This window comes from Pristis pectinata, chromosome 5 (genome assembly GCF_009764475.1).
Source record: "Pristis pectinata isolate sPriPec2 chromosome 5, sPriPec2.1.pri, whole genome shotgun sequence".
NCBI lineage: Eukaryota > Metazoa > Chordata > Chondrichthyes > Rhinopristiformes > Pristidae > Pristis > Pristis pectinata.
This window is the reverse complement of record NC_067409.1, coordinates 116,102,465-116,122,983: the sequence shown is the minus strand read 5'-3', so window position 1 is coordinate 116,122,983 and position 20,519 is coordinate 116,102,465. Positions and strand designations below refer to the sequence as shown.

The window sequence follows — 20,519 nt, the reverse complement described above, 5'->3', positions numbered from 1 at the left end:
CCCTTAGCATGCCTTCCAGTAATTTATCCACGATTGACATCAGGCTCACCGGCCTATAATTTCCTCACTTATTCTTAAAGCCTTACTTGAACAAAAGAACAACATTAGCTATCTTCCAGTCTTCCGGCACCTCACCCATGGCTAAGGACATTTTGAATATCTCTGCCAGGGCCCCTGCAATTCCTGCACTAGCTTCCCACAAGGTCCAAGGGGACTCCTTGTCAAGCCTTAGGAATTTATCCCCCTTCATTCACCTCAAGACAGCCAGCACCTCCTCTTCTGTAATCTGGATATGGTCCATGACCTCACTACTCTTTTGCCTCAGTTCTATCGTCTCTGCATCTTTCTCCAGAGTAAATATGAATGCAAAAAACTAATTTAACATCTCCCCAACATACAGATATTGTACTCTCAGTATTTCACTTTTGAAAGCCTCCCACTTAACAAGCATCTCTTTGCTGGAAAACAGCCTATCCCAATACACGTCTGCCAGATCCTTTCTGATGCCATCAAAGTTGGCCTTGCTCCAATTTAGAATCCCAACCCGACGACCAGTCCTATCCTTCTCCATAATTATCTTGAAACTAATGGAATTATGATTACTGGATCTAAAGTGTTCCCCTACACACACTTGTCACCTGCCCTATCTTGTTCCCCAAGAGGAGATCCAGTATTGTGCTCTTTCCAGTTGGGACCTCTACATATTGATTGAGGAAACTTTACTGAACACATTTGACAAACTCTATCCCATCCAATCCCTTTACAGTATGGGAGTCCCAGTCAATATGTGGAAAGTTAAAATCACCTACTATCACAACCTTATTTTTCTTGCAACTGTCTGCTATCTCTCTACAAATTTGTTCCTCTAAATCCTGCTGACTATTGGGAGGTTTATAATATAGTCCCATTAACGTGGTCCTATTCCCCAGTTCCACCCATATTGCTTCAGTAGATGTGCCCTTCAGTATGTCCTCCCTGAGGACTGCCGTGACGTTCTTCCTGACGAGTAATGCCATCCCTCCCCTTTTAATACCTCCCCCTCTCTCATGTCTAAAACATTGGAACCCCGGAAAACTGAGCTGCCAGTCCTACCCCTCCTGCAACCAAGTCTAACCAGTGGCTACAACGTCATAATTCCACGTGCCAATTCACGCTCTAAGTTCATCTGCCTTACCCACAATACTCCTCGCATTGAAATAAACGCATCTCAGAACATATTATGTAACATTGGACCTGCTCTTGTAACCAAAATATTTATGTGGCCAGACCAGTTGAGTTTCTGATCAGTGAAGAATCATGATTGCCCACTCCCCAGGATGTTGATGGTGGGCTGGCAATGATCATAAGTTTTGTAAATTTTGTCATTTTGTTTTGAAAATTTCACCGTGCATTGACCCAAATCTGAATGTTGTAAAACTACTTCATTACCTGATGAGGTATGATGAACCTTATCATTACCTGATAAAGTTCACTAATCATACCATCTTTGCCGTTCATCTTTACTAGTACACACTGACCTGAACTCTGACTAACTCTCTATTAAAAGACTCCACTTGGAATCATACAGCACAGAAATGGGCCCTTTTGGCCCACCTCAGTTGTGCCAACCATGATGCATATCCACGCTAAACCCATTTGCCTGCATTAGGCTGGTATCCCTGTATGCCTTTCCTATCTAGATAGCTGTCCAAATGCCTTTTAAACATTGTAATTGTACCTGCCTCTTCCACTTTCTCTGGCAGATTGTTCCAGATAACCACTACCCATGTGTGAAACTTCTCCCTTCTCATCTTAAACCTGTGCCCTCTGGTTCTAGACTCCCCTGCCCTGGGAAAAAGACTACCTTTCCAATCCATGCCCCTCCTAATTTTATAAACCTCTATAGGGTTCCAGTTCTCTGCCTCCTCCATTCCAGTGAGAATAAACCCAACTTATCCAATCTATCCTTATAATTACAGTCCTTCATTCCAGACAACATCCTGGTGAATCACTTATGCACTCTATTGCTACCACATCCTTCCTGCTAAGTGGTGACCAGAACTGTATGTAGTACTCCAAGTCCGTTCTAAACAATGTTTTGTACAGCTCTAACGTGATGTCCCAACTCTTATACTTAATATCACAGCCTATGAAGGCAAGCACACAAAATGCTGCCTTCATTACCCTATCCACCTGTGCTTCCATTCTCAGCACCTATGGACTTTGTTACGGACTCAGTGAAAGTCCCTTTAAGATAGAGAGTGTGTGTGTATGTGTGTGTGGGGCGTGCTTACGTCAATAGAAGATAAAGGACGTAATGACGTTGTTGAAGAAGTAAGAAGAAGAAGAAAGAGAGAGAGAGAAGGGAGAGAGACACCAGCCTGCTTGTTTTCTCTATCGATGGATGAGAAACAATAACTGTGTTTGCCACTGAAATCCATGTATGGAAGTTGGAAGTAATCCGGTGGAGTTCACTTTGTTGCTGACCTGTAGAAGGAAACAGGTATTTGTGTGTGGACGACCACGGTTCGGATGCTTTTCGGGGTGAGGAAGTCACTACCGAGTAAACACTGGAGTGTCGTTTGGGTTCCATCGTGGAACATTTGGATTTCGTATGTACTCTCTCTATGTTTTTCTACATCTACATCTTATCTTCAGACAACGGTGGTTGTTGAAGAAGCCCTTGCTCATGTTTCACCTTATGGCTTGCGGAACTGAACTTTAAGAACCATTCAGGAACTGGGAGTTTTGGACTTTGTCACACACACACACGACGAGTTTAGTTTTGGGGTTAACGTTCGAGGTTTAACATTTTTGAATTCTAACATACTAACATTTTTATTTTTATTTTACGTATTATCATAAGTAGTGATTAATAAAATAGTTTTTAACACTAAATCATGCTCAGTGTGTTTCTTTTGTTGCTGGTTCGTGACAAATTTTTTTTTATATAGTGTTAAAAACTATTTTATTAATCACTACTTATGATAATACGTAAAATAAAAATAGAAATGTTAGTATGTTAGAATTCAAAAATGTTAAACCTCGAACGTTAACCCCAAAACTAAACTCGTCGTGTGTGTGTGTGTGACAAAGTCCAAAACTCCCAGTTCCTGAATGGTTCTTAAAGTTCAGTTCCGCAAGCCATAAGGTGAAACATGAGCAAGGGCTTCTTCAACAACCACCGTTGTCTGAAGATAAGATGTAGATGTAGAAAAACATAGAGAGAGTACATACGAAATCCAAATGTTCCACGATGGAACCCAAACGACACTCCAGTGTTTACTCGGTAGTGACTTCCTCACCCCGAAAAGCATCCGAACCGTGGTCGTCCACACACAAATACCTGTTTCCTTCTACAGGTCAGCAACAAAGTGAACTCCACCGGATTACTTCCAACTTCCATACATGGATTTCAGTGGCAAACACAGTTATTGTTTCTCATCCATCGATAGAGAAAACAAGCAGGCTGGTGTCTCTCTCCCTTCTCTCTCTCTCTTTCTTCTTCTTCTTACTTCTTCAACAACGTCATTACGTCCTTTATCTTCTATTGACGTAAGCACGCCCCACACACACATACATACACACACTCTCTATCTTAAAGGGACTTTCACTGAGTCCGTAACAACTTGCATTCCAAGGTCCCTCTGTACATCAATGCTCCTAACGTCCCTGACATCTACTCTCTATGTCCTACCAGAAGTTAACTTCCATTTGTCTGTCAGATGTCATTTTACCCACAAACATTTACTCCCAATCTACCTTCTTGTGGTCCTCTCACACACTATTGAAAACAGCCTTCTCTGAATTTAGGACCATGACTTATGAGGACCAACTTTATCCCTTTCTATAATTGCCTTGAAACTTACAGAATTGTGGTCACTGTTCCCCCGACACTTCCACCACCTGCCCAGTTTCATTTCCTAAAATAAAGTTGAGTACTGCCCTATCTCGAGTAGGTCTATTTTCATACTGTTTTAAAAAACTCTCTTGGACACACTAAACAAATTCCACCCCATGTAAGCCTCCTGCACTAAAGCAATCCCAGTCATTACTGGGGAAATTAAAATCCCCCACTACCATTACCCTATTGCTCTTCCACCTTTCTGTGATTTGCTTGCATATCTGTTCCTCTAATTCCTGCTGATAACTGGAGGCTTGTATAACCATAGCAAAGTGATTGTCCCTCTCATATTCCTAAATTGTACACATCTGGCCCATTGGTTAGTCCCTCCAGGCACTCTCTAAGTACTGCTGTGGTGTTCTTCCTAATCACTACTGCAACCTACCTCCCCTTACCCTCCTCTTGCATCCTCCTCTTCTGTCACTGGAACATTAAGCTGCCAGTCCTACTCTTTCCTCAACCATGTTTTTGTGAATGAAATGGTGTCATAATTACAAGTGCTGATCTGTGCTTGAAGCTTATCTGGCTTACCTGTGAGGCTGCCAGCCATCCCATGTTCTTTAACCTGTTTGCCTGCTGTCTCCAATGGACTTGCATGATTTATCCTCTACATTTGACTGAGTCTCCCCACCTGCTGCCCTGCTACTGCGCTTTCCATCCCTCTGCCAGATTAGTTTGAACCCTCGTCAGTAACAACCTCCCTGCAAGAATGTTGATCCCCTTCAGTTTAGGTGCAACCCATCCTTGTACAGATCCCACCTGCCCAAAAGCAATCCCAATTATCCAAGTTCCTAATGCCCTCCCTCCTGCACCAGATATTAGCCACACAATCATCTGTCCTATCTTCCTATTTCTATCCTCACTGGCATGTGGCACTGGAAGTCCTGCTTTTTAAACCTTCTACCTAACTTCTTAAATTCACTTGCAGGACCTCATCCCTCTTTCTACCTATGTCATTGATGCCATTATGTACTATGACTTCTGGATGTTCTCCATCCCCCTTCAGAATGTTGTGTACCTGATCTGGAACATCCCTGACCCTGATACCAGGGAGGCAACATACCATTTGGGAATCTCACTCTCGGCCACAGAAGTGCTCGTCTGTTCACCTCATTAACAAATCCCCCGCCATTACTGCTCGCCTAGACTTTTCCCTCCCCTGCTGTGCATAAGAGTCAACTCTGGTGCCACAAGACATAGCTACTGCTGCTGCTTTCCTCTGAGAGGCCACCCCCACTCCCCCACCCCACCCCCACAACGGTATCCAAAATGGTATACCTGCTTGAGAGGGGAATGATGAAAGGGGACTCCTACACTACCTGCCTGCACTTACTACCCTTCCTGCTGATCTTCCATCACCTGTGACTAACTTGCTAAATATGCTCTGCGAAATTTTCCACATCCCAGGTACTCCATAGCGAGTCCAACCGCAGCGCTAACCACTCTATGCAGTCTGATAGGAGCAGCAGCTGGACACACTTCCTGCAAATGTCACCAGGAACATTGGAAATGTCCCTGATCTCCCTCATCCTGCAGGAGCAGCATGCTATGACCCTTGCTTGTTAGCCCTTTATCCCCAGTCCCTTTTGCTAGAAAGAGAGAAAAAATCCTTACCAAATCACTACTTGCCCTCCTGCCAAAGCCTGACGCCCATTAAAGCCCGCACTTTGACCCTCATAAAATGGCCGCCCTTCCATACCTACCTCTCTTTTATCATACTTCTTGCTCGCCGACGATCCCAAAAGTGCCGCCAGTCCCATTGCAGCTTCTAGGTCTTACCTTGCTTACTCAGCCACTATAAACGTGTAGTTATTCTCACTTCAAAGGACTTTTTATTAATTATTCTCTTCTTTTCGTTATCTGTAAATCGCTCACAAGGCCATAGTTTATTGCCTATTTATAGCACTATCTGCCTCAACAAGCCCCCTGTGGAAAAAATCATTCTGTGCTGTAATGACTTGACGTGAATAAATTTTATTTAAACACTCATTTTCACTTGGAGAGATGTTTAAACCGATGACCTTTGACTCTGACCTTCTCAGCCACAGGAAATAATGTTTCCCTTTTATCCTAATCAAAGCTCTCACCAGTGGGAGAAAAAGTTCTCGTTGTGCCTTTACCTAATCCATTGGAAGAGATCTGAGATTTTGCTTTGTAGCTTCAGTTCCTGGAGCTCAAGTCTCGTGAATCTACCTGCTGTTATAGGGCACCCACACTGCTCATGTAGTCTAGCCCAACAATGGTCTTGTTCAGATATGCTGTTATCTTTTTGCTTTTCCATATTTTAGTCCTCCAGGTCTTCTTACCATCTTTCCCACCCAAATTCATGTCCAGCTCCTCATTCCTATCTCCTGAAATTTCTCTGTTGCTGTAATATCACTCCTGATGAGATCATCTCTTGCCTCTTGTGCTTCTCACAATCTCAAAATTCCAGTTCTTTCCAATTTTAACTTGGTTCTTCTTCCAGCCCAGGAAAAGAAAGTAGATTGCATAGTGCTTAAAAGTAAAGATATTATGCTAAACCTTCAAGAATCACTTTCTAACTCTGAACAGTGTAGACTTTGGCCTTCCATTCACCATGTATGTAGCTGTTGATCTGTTCAATATGCCTTAGTCTTTCCTCCTGGTAGACCTCCCAACTAGTGGCAAAATTAAAGTCCATAGAATAAAAGAAGTACAGGCAGCATGAATATGGAATTGATTAAGAGATGGAATGCAAGGAGTAAAATGATGAATACTTTTTCAGACTGAAGGGAAGTTCATACTAGTATTCACCTGGGGTTAATTGCAGGATCACTGAACTTTTTGATGTATGTTAATGACCTGTACTTAGGAAATGGTGCAGAATTTCACATTTGGCAACAACGCAAAACTCCCTGTTGTTGTAAACAGCAAAGTTGACAATAACAGACTTCAGGAGTAGAGGTCAAACAAGCAGATGCATGGCAGATTCAATAAGTAGTAGATGCACAAATATGCTAAAACAGCTTTCGCCGTTTTCCGTCATTTCATGATAAAGATCATACCTAATCCTCCATTTTAATGTCATTTTCTTGCTCTATGCCTTGATTCCTTTAGTGTCCAAATGTCTATTAATGTCAGCCTTGAGAAAACCCAGTAACTGAATATTCACAGCCTTCTTTGGGAAAAGAATTCAAAGATTTATGATCATACGAGAAAAGAAATTTCTCCTCATTTAATTCTTTTCTGTGTTTCTTGAACCAGCACACTAAGGTCCGTCTGTACATCATTTACTTAGTAACAAGGTTCTGTGCAGTATCTTGTCAAATGCTTTTAGTAAATTCAGACTTATTGCATCCACTGGTTATCCTTTGCCTACCTTGTTGTACACATCCTCAGAAAAACATTGATGAGATTTGTCAACTGCAGTTTTCTTTTGTATAGAGCTGCCATCTCAGAGCTCCAGTGACCTGGGTTTAATTATGATCTCTGGTGCTGTTTATGTGGAGTTTACATGTTTTCTCTGTGACTGCATGGATTTCCTTATTATGCTCCAGTTTCCTCCCACCTCCCAAAGAAGTGCAAGTTGGTAGGATAATTGGCTACTGTAAATTGCTCCTAGTGTGTACATGAGTGGAAGAATCTGGAGTGGTTAATGGGAATGAGGAGAGAATAAAATGGTTTTATTGTAATTATATGTTCGATAGTTTGTGGGCCGAAGAGCCTGTTTCTTTGCTGTATTACTTTATGACTCTCTTGATTAACCATGCTGACTCTGCCGAATCATGTTATGATTTTCTGAGAAGCCTTATTAGCAAGTCCATAATAATCCAGCTTTCCTGACAACTAATATCAGGCTAAATGATCTATAGGTCCTTATTTTCTTAGCCAGAAGTGTGAAGTGATGCATTTTGGTAGGAGCGGCTGGACAGGTTTGGTACGAATGGCTGGACAAGGGTGGCACATGGTGCAGCTAGTAGAGCCACTGCCTCACAGTGACAGAAATCCAGGTTCAAACCTTGCCTCGAATGCTTTTGTGTGGAGTTTGCATATTCTCCCTGTGACTGCATCGGCTTCCAATGGCTGGTCTGGTTTCTTCCCACAGCCCAAAGGTGTGTGGGTTTGTCGGCTAATTGGGTGAGTGGTAGAGTCTGGGGGTAGTTAATGACATGTGGAAAGAAAAAAATGGGATCATTGTAGGATTAGTGTAAATAATTGGTTGGTGGTTAGCATGGATTGGGTGAGCTGAATGGCCTTTTTCCCTGCTGCATCTCTCTATGCTGCTTTAAAGAAAAGGTACGGAACTTTTGGCTTTATAGACATAGGTATAGGATTTAATAGGAAAAAAGTTAAGGTACACCTTTAAGAATCACTGGTTAAGACCCAACAAGTGTATTGTGTCCAATGCCAGGCATCACAAGGGCTTTAGAGAGGGCACAGAAGAATTTTACTATAATTTTTTCAGTTATGAGGGATAAGGTTTTGTGGATAGATGTGATGTTGTGGGTCTCCTTAGAACAGAGAAGATATAGATGTGATTGTTTAAAATTCTGAAGGATATAAATTAAAAGTAAACTGTCCCTGCCCAAGCAGTTGGCAGATTTAAGGTGAATGGCAAAAGAGTGAGAGGTGACATGAACGAAAACGTATTTACAAGATAAGTGGATGGATTTGGAATATATTTGCCAATAGAATGGTGGATAAAGATTTAATAGTGGCCTTCAAAAAGGAATTTGGTCTCTACTTGAAGGAAAATAACTACAGTGATATTTGGGAAAGAGCAGGGGGTTAAGACATAACGAGATTACTCCTTGAAAGAACAAATGCTGAATTGGTAGGCCAGTTGGTTTCCTTCAGTGCTGCAGTATTCTGTGATTCCAATAGTTGATGACCAGATTTAAGAGAATTAGTGTGAGATTCACAAAGGAGATGAATTTTTTTAACCCTCTGAAATGTTATGAGCTGAAATAGACTGCCTGAAAGGGAGTTGGAACCAGATTCGATAATAAAGTTCAGAGGAGAAATAGATGAACTTTTTAAAAGGGGAAAACAAAATATAGGACTATGAGGCAAGCTCAAGGTAAAGTCAGTATTTGAATAGTCCTTTTAAAGAGAGCTCACATATTGTTCCTCACACAGGTAGAGGATCCTACTATGATCTGCACTCATTCAGTTCAAGTCGCACAGATTTAGGTGTATGATTTGATATTAGGTATGATATTAGGTTTGGTCATCTGTCACCAGATCTAGCTGAAACATATTAAGCTGTCATATGCTAAAACTATCTACTGTCTAGGATTTCCTCTCCCAATTTATTTAAATTGCCCAGGTCTTGCATAGAAAAATGAGTTGCATCTCCAAGCTCTGAGATCAGCAGGCACTGGGATCAGGAGCTGGAAAGTCCTGATCTGAAGTTCCTTTCATTCAATATTATTATAAGCCTTCTATTCTACTGCCTGCCAGGACCTCTTGCCAGTTTAGATTCAAGGGCAGATTTTATTATCTGGTTTTTGCAACAGTAAATTGACCCACTGCCCGGCTAGAAGCTGCATAGTCTATCCAATGTTACCCTAGGAAAATCCAGTTGCCAAGGCTCTGAACTCTCTAGATTCCTCCTAAGCATGTTTCTTCCTGGCTCTTTAGGATGTCTTGATTTCATTAGTTGGGAAGCTGACCCTTGTTGTTCATACTTTAACTGCTTTATTCCTGATTGATTGAAGCGCTTTGTTAGAATTTGGAAAAAGGTCAAAACAACTTTGGGTGGAGTTTGCCCATTTTCATATGTCAAACCATATGGTATAGCATTGCCAACTACACACTGCTTGGAATTGTTGAAGGGTGTACCTGGTGAAATACAATAAAGACTAACTTTGACAGTATTAGTCAAAAGCTTGTACACATCTGAAGGAAGAGACCCTTTCTTGTTGTGAATGTGGCTGACTGGGACATTTGCCCTCAATTATAACTGCCCTAGGTTCCGGTGTATATTAGTATAAAATGGGCAGGTACCCATATAATTTGGCAAATGGTTGAGTAGTTGAGTGAAAGAATTCTTTAATTTTTTCCAAACCTTCATGGCTTCATTTCAGCCATTCAAGTGTATAACTGTTGGAGGAATTTAACCAGTAGTGTTAAGAATGTAGCTGGTGCCATTATATACCAATCCTCACAATTTTAATTTGAGTAAGGTTTGAGAACCCTTCTGTAAGAAATGCCAACTACGGTTCTATTTACACTGCATGGCAAACAGGACAGAAACCTGGCAGAAAATATTATGTTGGTATCCAAGCTTGCATAAGTTTTCATTAAACTCTAATTGATGTCAATTTTCAAGATCTATAATTTGGAAATTAACCATAAATGAAAGCTTTGTCTATAGGAGTAAGATGTGGGAAGGACCTGTGAATTATGTGCAAATTGAGGACAAATACATTGATCAAATCTTGGAGCAACAAGATTCTTTAGTATGTAATACTGGCTTGATTTTTTTCTGAAAAATGCTGACCTTTCCCTATTTAGCTATGAGGGATTTCATGACTCATATATAGGTGTGCATGAATGGGGAAGCCATGAAATTTCTGACAGCAGATCACAATAGTCGTCCCCAGTGCACATCAATATTGTCCTCTTTATAGAGTGCTAACCCTGCAGTTTCCCAGTTAATACATCAGGGGAACTTCCTGCTTCAATTCCAATTATTTGAATGGAGAAGAACTGGGAGGTAGAGAGGCAACCTATGGGTACCTTATACTTTGATTTAATTAAGTGTAACTTTTTAATAGCATGAATAGTTTTGGACAATTTTGAATGTTTGTGAATGTCAGACAAAAATATCTGTGGATAATCAAGGCTTTGGTACTTATGCATTGCTGCTTGTGTATCGGTGAGGGAGTGTGGCTTAACATGCTATCAAAGCACTTCTGTGGCATTTATCATTTCAATATTCAAGTTGGAGCTGGCTTTATTTAGAACATAGAACAGTACAGCACAGAACAGGCCCTTTGGCCCACAATGTTGTGCCGACATAGCTAATCCCTCCTACCTACAGAATGCCCATATCCCTCCATTTTCCTCTCAATCATGTGCCCATCCAAGCCCCTCTTAAAAGCCCCCAATGAATTTGCCTCCACCAGCCTATCAGGCAACACATTCCAGGCATCCACGACTCTCTCAGTAAAAAAACTTACCCCTCACGTCTGTTCTGATCCTACCCCCTCTCACCTTAGATGCATGCCCTCTGGTATTGGATCGCTCAATAATGGGAAAAAGATATTGCTTGTCCACCCTATCTATGCTCCTCATAATTTTATACACTTCCAACAGATCACCCCTCAGCGTCTGTCACTCCAGAGAAAAGAGCCCAAGTTTGTCCAGCCTCTCCTGATAGCACGTGCTCTCTAATCAGGCAGCATCCTAGTAAACCTCCTCTGCACCCTCTCTAAAGCCTCGACATCCTTCCTGTAGTGAGGTGACCAGAATTGCACGCAATACTCTAAATGCGGCCTAACCAGAGTTCTATAGAGATGCATCATAACTTCTCGACTCCTGTACTCAATACCTTGATTAATGAAAGCAAGCATTCCATAAGCCTTCTTTACCACCCTATCTACCTGTGTAGACACTTCTCGTGAGCCATGGATTTGCACCCCAAGGTCTCTCTGCTCTTCCTTGCCCTTAAGAGTGTACTGCCTCTTAACATTATTCCCATCAAGGTGCAACACCTCACATTTATCCGGGTTAAAATCCATCTGCCATTTCTCTGTCCAAACCTGCAACTGAACTATATTACGCTGTATCCGTCACCAATCCTCTACACTATTCAGAACTCCACTAATCTTGGTATCATCTGCAAACTTACTAACCCACCCATCAACATACTCATCCAGGTAAATTATGTACATCACAAACAGCAGAGGTCCCAGTACAGATCCCTGTGGAACACCACTACTCACAGCCTGAATAAGTCCCTTCAACCACCACCCTGTCTTCTATGGGCAAGCCAGTTCTGGATCCACATAGCCAATTCTCCACTGACCCCATTCATCTGAACTTTCTTGATTAACCGATTATGTGGGACCTTGTCAAATGCCTTACTGAAGTCCATATAGTGACAGCCACAGCTCTACCTTCATCAATCTCTCTTGTCACCTTGTCAAAAAACTCAACCAGGTTAGTAAGACACGACTTGTCCTGCACAAAGCCATGCTGGCTTTCCCTAATCAAGCCATTGGATTCCAGATGCTCATATATCCCATCTCAAAGAATTTTCTCCAGCAATTTCCCTACAACTGACGTGAGACTCACCGGTCTATAGTTCCCCAGATCTTCCCTTGTTCCTTTCTTGAACAGAGAAACAACATTAGCCACTCGCCAGTCCTCCGGGATGTCACCTGTGGTCAAAGAGGATACAAAGATACTGGTCAAGGCCCCATCAATTTCCTCCCTCAGTAACCTGGGGTATATCCCATTGGGCCCAAGGGACTTATCCACCTTAATACTGCTTAGGACACCTAACACTACCTCCTCCTTGACCTCCGAATGCCCTAATATGTTTATACCCTCAGTTCCAATTTCTGCATCCTAAATGTCCCTTTCCTGGGTAAATACTGAAGAGAAATAGTCATTCAGAGCCTTACCCACATCCTCTGCATCCAAACATAGATTCCCTTCTTTATCCTTAAGTGGTCCTACCCTCTCCCTCGTTATCCTCTTATTCCTTACGTAGGTATAGAATGCCTTTGAATTCTCCTTAATCCTACTTGCGAAGGACTTTTCATGGCCCCTCCTGGCTTTTCTAATTCCTTTCTTGAGTACATTTCTAGCTTCTTTATAGTCCTCACGTGCTCTATCTGATCCTAACTTCCGAAGCTCTACATACTTGTCCTGTTTTTTCTTGACTAAGTTCACCACTTCTCTGGACATCCAAGGTTCCCTTATCTTGCCATTCATGTCCTTCCTTCTAATCGGGACTTACCTATCCTGTACCCTATGTATTTGATCCTTAAACACTTTACATTTGTTCGATGTGGACTTGCCAGCAAAAAGGTATTCCCAGTTTACTCTACCTAGTTCCTGCCTTACGCCTTCATAATTAGCCCTGCTCTAATTTAAAAGGCCTCCCACTAGCCCCATACCTATCCTTATCTATAGCTATGCTGAAAGTTAATGAGCTGTGGTCACTGTTCCCCAATTGCTCACCCACTGATAGGTGAGTCACCTGGCCAGGCTCATTACCCAACACCAGGTCCAGAATAGCCTTTCCCCTTATTGGACTGTCAACATACCGATTTAAGAACACCTCCTGGAAACAGCTAACAAATTCTGCCCCATCTAACCCCCTTGCACTAAAAAGGTCCCAATCTATATTTGGGAAGTTGAAGTCTCCCATGACCACAACCCTGTAATTTTTACTCATTTCCCTAATCTGTTTGCATATCTGTTCCTCAATGTCCTGGTGGCTATTGGGAGGTCTATAGTACACTCCCAAGAGAGTGATTGTACCCTTCCTATTCCTGAGTTCTACCCATATAGACTCTGTGTCCGAGCCCTCCATTATGTCTCCCCAGAGTGCAGCTGATATATTATCTCTAATTAGTATTGCAACTCCTCTCCCTCTTTTACCCCCCCTCTCTATTCTTCTTAAAACTTTGAAACACTGGTACATCAATCACCCATTCCTGTCCCTCCCTCAACCAAATCTCTGTAATGGCCACAACATCATTGTTCCATGTACTGATTCATGCTCTAAGTTCATCACTCTTGCCCATAATACTCCTAGCATTAAAGTACAAACACTTCAGACCATTCATCTCATCACATCTGTTATTAGGAATCTGTCTAATACTACACTCCCTGACATCAGCCCTCCTGCCCGTTCCCTCACTTACTGACCTGTTGTTCTGGTTCCCATCCCCCTGCAAAGCTAGTTTAAACCTTCCCCAGTAGCATTAACAAACTTCCCTGCTAGTATATTGGTTTCCCTCCAGTTCACGTGCAACCTGTCCTCCTTGTACAGGTCACCCCCTCCCCAGAAAAGGTTCCAATGATCCAAGAACTTGAAACCCTGCCCCATCTCCCCAGCCACTCATTTGTCTGTGCTATCATCCTGTCTTTTCTTCACTAGCTTGTGGCACCGGGAGTGATCCGGAGATTACTACCTTGGAGGTCCTGCTTTTCAGCCTCCTTCCTAACTCCCTATACTCATCACACAGGACCTCTACCCCTCTCTTGCCTATGTCATTGGTACCAATATGCACCACGACCTCTGGCTGCTCACTCTCCCCTTTAAGAATATTCTGCAACCGTTTCGAGACATCCAGGACCCCAGCATCCAGGAGGCAACACACCATCCTGGCGTCTCTGTTGTGGTTGCAGAATCTCCTGTCTGTCTCCCTAACTATCGAGTCCCCTATGACTATTACTCTGCCTGGCTTCACCCTTCCCCTCTGAGCCTTAAGAGCTGACCACAGTGCTATTGACCTGGCTGCTGCTGCTGCCTTGCCCAGATAGGTCATCTCCCTCAGCAGTATTCAAAGGGGTATACTTGTTGCTGAGAGGAATCGCAACAGGGGGACTTACACTGACTTCTTTTTCCCCCTACCTCTCTTGGTGCTCACCCATCCACTACCTGAATCCTGCCCTCTGAGTGTAACGACCTGCTCAAAAGCCCTATGATTCACTCATCCTCCCTGATGTTCTTCAGTTCATCCAGCTCCAGCTCCTTAATCCAGTCTTCCAGGAGCTGAAGTTGGCTGCACTTCCCGCAGGTGTAGTCATCAGGGAGACCATCAAGTTCCATAAATTCCCACATCAGTGGAGGAGCATTCCACTGCCCTATCTGCCATGCTCTTACACTGTACTAAGGGAATCTGAGACCAAAGCAGCAACAATCAAATGACAAATTTACCCTTCTTACCTGTTCGTTTGCCTTGGCCTCTTCTCATGGAAGCCTCTTGAGTCAAAGCCTCTAATTTCCCACTCTGACTCTAGCCCACTTCAACGATGGCTGCTCCGCTACACCCCACCTCTCTTTTGTGGTTAAAGAACCCAATCGAGGAGAGAGTTAAAAAAAAACTCAGCAGATCAGGTGACTCTCTGCTCTCTTCCCGCTGCTTCCCACGTCTGCTGGGGGGAGAAAAACTCTAAGCAAAATAGGGAGAGAGAAAAAAACTCACTGGGTCAGGTGACTCCCCACTCTCTTTAGGAAGTCTTCTCCTTCATATTTTCTCAAGGTTTCTTTAGTTTTCCAGAAAGGTAACTAAGGGGATAGATGAAGGTAGGGCAGTGGATGTTGTCGACATGGACTTCAGTAAGGCGTTTGACAAGGTCCCATATGGCAGGCTAATCTGGAAGTTGAGGTTACATGGGATTTGGAGGGAGCTAGCGAGGTGGATCAGAATTACTTGATGATAGGATGCAGAGGGTGATGGTTGAAGGTCAATTCTCCGACTGCAGGTCTGTGACCAGTGGGGTGCCCCAGGGGTCAGTGTTAGGACCTCTGTTATTCATTATGTATATAAATGATTTGGATATGAATGTACATGGCACAATTAGCAAGTTTGCTGATGATACTAAATTAGGGGGTCTTGTTGATATTGAAGCAGGTTATAATGAACTGCAAAGAGATCTTGATCAGTTAGGGAGATGGGCTCTGGAATGGCAAATGGATTTCAACTTTTAAGTGTGAGGTGATGCATTTTGGATATTCAAACCAGGGCAGTGAATGGCAGGGCACTGACGAGTGTGTTGGAACGGAGGGACCTGGGAGTACAAGTGCACAGTTTGCTGAAGACAGCTGTGCAAGAGTAGACAGGGTAGTGAAGAGGGTGTTTAGCATGCTGGCCTTCATCAGTCAGGGCATCGAGTTTAGGAGTAGGGACATTATGTTGCAGTTCTACAAGTCATTGGTGAGGCCACATTTGGATTATTTTGTACAGTTTTGGTCACCCTGTTATAGGAAAGATGTTGTCATAGAACCATAGAAAACTACAGCACAGAAAACAGGCCATTTGGCCCTTCTAGTCTGTGCCAAAACATTATTCTGCTAGTCCTATTTACCTGCCCCCAGCCCATACCCCTCCAGACCGCTCTCATCCATGTATCTATCCAATTTACTCTTAAAAGTTAAGAGCGAGCCCGCATTTACCACATCAGATGGCAGCCCATTCCACACTCCTACCACTCTGAGTGAAGAAGTCCTCTCTAATGTTCCCCCTAAACCTTTCCCCTTTCACCCTAAAGCCATGTCGTCTCGTACTTATCTCTCCTAATCTAGGTGGAAAGAGCCTACTTGCATTAACTCTGTCTATGCCCCTCATCATTTTGTAAACCTCTATCATATCTCCCCTCATTCTTCTCCGCTCCAAGGAATAAAGTCCTAACATGCTCAATCTTTCCCTGTAACTCAACTCCTGAAGACCCGGCAACATTCTTGTAAATCTCTTCTGCACTCTTTCAATCTTACTGACATCCTTCCTGTAGTTCGGCGACCAGAACTGCACACAATATTGTAAATTTAGTCTCACCAATGACTTGTACAACCTCACCAAAACATTCCAACTCCTATACTCAATACTTTGATTTATAAATGCCAGGATGCCAAAAGCCTTTTTTACAACCCTGTCTACCTGTGACTCTACTTTCAGGGAATTATGTATCTGAACTCCCAGATCCCTTTGTTCCTCCGCACTCCTCAGTGCCCTACCATTTACTGTGTATGTCCTCCCTTGATTTGTCCTTCCAAAATGCAACACCTCACACTTGTCTGCATTAAATTCCATCTGCCATTTTCTGGACCATTTTTCCATTTGGTCCAGATCCCTCTGCAAGCTTTGAAAGCCTTCCTCGCTGTCCACTACACCTCCAATCTTAGTGTCATCCACAAACTTAATAATCCAATTTACCACATTATCTTCCAGATCATTGATATTATACAACAAACAACAATGGCCCCAACACAGATCCCTGAGGCACACCACTAGTCACAGGCCTCCAATCTGAGAAACAACCATCCACAACCACTCTCTGTCTTCTCCCACTCAGCCAATTTCGAATCCAGTTTACAACCTTACCATGGATACCCATTGACTGAACCTTCTGAGCTAATCTCCCATGTGGGACCTTGTCAAAGGCCTTACTAAAGTCCATGTAGACAACATCCACAGCCTTACCTTCATCTACTTTCATAGTGACCTCCTCAAAAAACTCCACAAGATTCGTTAAACATGATCTACCATGCACAAAGCCATGCTGACTATCCTTAATCAACCCTTGGCTGTCCAAATAATTATATGACCTCTCTCTCAGAACACCTTCCAATAATTTACCTACTACTGATGTCAGGCTCACTGGCCTGTAATTACCTGGTTTACTCTTCGAGCCTTTCTTAAACAATGGAACAACATGATCTATCCTCCAGTCCTCAGCCACAGGTGCGGTGCCAAAGGACATTTTAAATACATCTGCCAGGGCCCCTGCAATTTCTACACTAGTCTCTCTCAAGGTCTGAGGAAATATCTTGTCAGGCCCTGGTGATTTATCTACCTTTATTCGCTGTAAAGCATCAAGTACCTCCTCCTTTTTAATCTCTATATGTTCCATGACACATGCTTGTTTCCCTTCCTTCCATATCCACGATGCCAGTTTCCTGAGTAAATACTGTTGCAAAAAAACTGTTTAAGACCTCCCCCATCTCCTGAGGCTCCACACATATACGACCACTCTGATCTTCTAGGGGACCAATTCTGTCTCTTACTATCCTTTTGCTCTCAATATACCTGTAGAAACCCTTTGGGTTTACCTTCACATTATCTGCCAAAGCAGCCTCATGTCTTCTTTTTGCCTTCCTGATTTCCTTTTTTAGTATTTTCTTACATTTCCTATACTCTTCAAGTACCTCATCCGTTCCTAGTTGCCTATACCTGCTATACACCTCTCTCTTTTTCTTAACCAGCTCACCAATATCCCTTGAAAACCAAGGTTCCCTATGCTTGTTACCTTTGCCTTTAATCCTGACAGGAACATACAAACTCTGCACTCTCAAAATTTCGTCTTTGAAGGCTTTCCATTTACTGAGCACATCCTTGCCAGAAAATAACTTATCCCAATCCACCCTACCTAGATCCTTTCTCATTTCCACAAAATTGGTCTTTCTCCAGTTTAGAGCCTCCACTCGAGGACCAGACCTATCCTTATCCATAATTATCTTGAAACTAATTGCATTATGGTCACTGGACCCAAAATGCTCACCTACACATACTTCTGTCACCTGACCTGCCTGGTTCCCTAGTAGATCAAGTATTGCATTCTCGTTGGTACCTCTATATATTGATTTAGAAAACTTTCCTGAACACATGTAACAAATTCCAAGCCATCCAACCCTTTCGCAGTGTGGGAGTCCCAGTCAATATGTGGAAAGTTAAAATCCCCTATTATCACAACTTTCTGTTTCTTACGTCAGTCTGCTATTTCCCTACAGATTTGTTCCTCCACTTCTGACTATTGGGTGGTCTATAATACAACCCTATCAGTGTGGCCACACCTTTCCTGTTCCTCAGCTCCACCCGTATGGCCTCTGTAGACGAGCCCTCCAGGTGGTCCTGTCTATGCACAGCCGTGATCTGTTCCCTGACCAGTAATGCCACTCCTCCCCCTTTCATCCCTCCCCCTCTATCACGTCTGAAACAACGGAAGCCCGGAACATTAAACTGCTAGTCCTGCCCCTCCTTCAACCATGTCTCACTAATAGCAATAACATCGTAATCCCACGTGCCAATCCACACCCTAAGCTCAACCACTTTACCTACAATACTCCTTGCATTGGAGTACTCCTTACATTACTATCATGTACAAACCTTTGATTTCTGTCCATACCTGCAGACCTCGCATGATCATTTTCCTCCTCACTTTCTTCTCTAACACCCTGGTTCCCCTCCCCCTGCAAATCTAGTTTAAACCCACCAGAGCAGCACTAGCAAACCTACCCGCAAGTATGTTAATCCCCTTCCAGTTCAGGTGTAAACCGTCCCTTCAGAACAGATCCCACCTTCCCTGGAACAAAGCCCAATTATCCAGAAACCTGAAGCCCTCCCTCCTTCACCAACTCCTTAGCCACGTATTTAGCTGCATGATCCTCCTATTTCTAGCCTCACTAGCACGTGGCACTGGTAGCAATCCTGAGACTGCAACCTTGGAGGTCCTATCCTTTAACTTTGCACCTAATTCCCTAAACTCTCTTTGCAGGACCTCCTCCTTCTTCCTATCCACGTCATTGGTCCCTACATGGACCATGACATCTGGCTGCTCACCCTCCCTCCTGAGAATATCAAGAACTCGATCTGAGATATCACGGACCCTGGCACCAGGGAGGCAACAGACCATCTGGGATTCTCGATCTCCCACAGAATCCACTATCTGTCCCCCTAACTATTGAATCCCCTATCACTACTGCTCTCCTCTTTACCCTCCCTCCTATCTGAGATGAGGGTCCCGCCTCTGTGCCAGACACTTGACCACTACAACTTGTCCCTGGTAGGTCGTCCCCACCAGCAGAATCCAAAACGGTATACTTATTGTTGATGGGAACGGCCACAGGGGTGCACTGCTCCTTCTGTCTAATCCCCTTCCCTCTCCTAACAGTCACCCAGCTACCTGCCTCCTGACTTTTAGGTGTAACTATCTCCCTGAAACTCCTATCCATGTCTGCCTCTACCTCCCGAATGATCAGAAGTTCATTGAGCTCCAGCTCCAGTTCCCTAACACGGTTAGCCAGGAGCTGCAGCTGGATGCACCTTTTACAGGTGTAGTCATCAGGGACAAGTGTGCTGTCTCTGACTTCCCACATACTGCATTCGGAGCACACAACTGCCCTAGCTGCTGCCTTCATTACCCAATCCGACTTTAATTAACTTAAAGGAACTTACCGGCCGTACCTCTCAGGGTGCTAGCTCTTCCTCAGCCTCTGCTCGCTGAAGCCTCTTGAGCCAAAGCTTCAAGGCTCCACTCCTACCCTGAGCCACTCACACACTGGCTGTTCCTCACTGGCTGCTCCTCTTAGTTACCCCTCCTGATATTTGTCCCTTTCAATTACCTCAAGTACTCACTCTCACTAATTAACCAATAAGCACGACTTTTAAATACTACCTGTTAGGGGCCCGCTCCCGGGCTGATCCTGTCAAGCTGGAGAGGGAGCAGATTTACCAGGATGCTGCCTGGACTAGAGGGCCTGAGTTATAGGAAGAGGTTGGCCACACTGGACTTTTATTCCTTGGAGCGTAGGAGAATGAGGGCTGAACTCGGAGAACTTTATAAAATCATGAGGGATATTCTTTTTCCCAGGGCTAGGGAGTCAAAAACTACAGGGCACAGATACAAGAGGAGTAAGATTTAAAAGAGACCTGACGTAACTTCTTTACACAGAGGGTGGTGAGTACCTGGAATGAGCTGCTGGAGGAAGTAGTTGAGGTAGGTACAATTGCAACATTTAAGAGGCATTTGGAGGGGACGGGCTTGGAGGGTTTTCTGAACGTGGAAAACTGGGACTAGCAGGAAGGATGCTATGGTCGGCGTAGACCAGTTGGGCCGAAAGGCCCGTTTCTGCTGTTTTATCCATGACTCTAGTTAGAACAGGTTCAGTGAATAAGCAAATGGCAATGCGGATGGCTTGCCCCTCGAAGGA

The 20,519-nt window shown here is 43.5% G+C and overlaps 1 protein-coding gene and 1 long non-coding RNA gene across 3 annotated transcripts in view; one reads left to right on the top strand and one right to left on the bottom strand.

Annotated features, from left to right (window-relative positions):
• The window catches only part of LOC127570162 (uncharacterized), a 34,207-nt gene extending 19,323 nt beyond the window's left edge, over positions 1-14,884 (bottom strand). Inside the window, exons 1-2 of the long non-coding RNA XR_007956309.1 lie at positions 14,760-14,884; positions 12,149-12,234 (exon numbers count right to left, since the gene is read on the bottom strand). This is a non-coding gene — a long non-coding RNA (uncharacterized LOC127570162). The remainder of the gene's footprint in view (positions 1-12,148; positions 12,235-14,759) is intronic.
• The window catches only part of malsu1 (mitochondrial assembly of ribosomal large subunit 1), a 30,721-nt gene that overhangs the window by 8,701 nt on the left and 1,501 nt on the right, over positions 1-20,519 (top strand). The window lies entirely within an intron of this gene.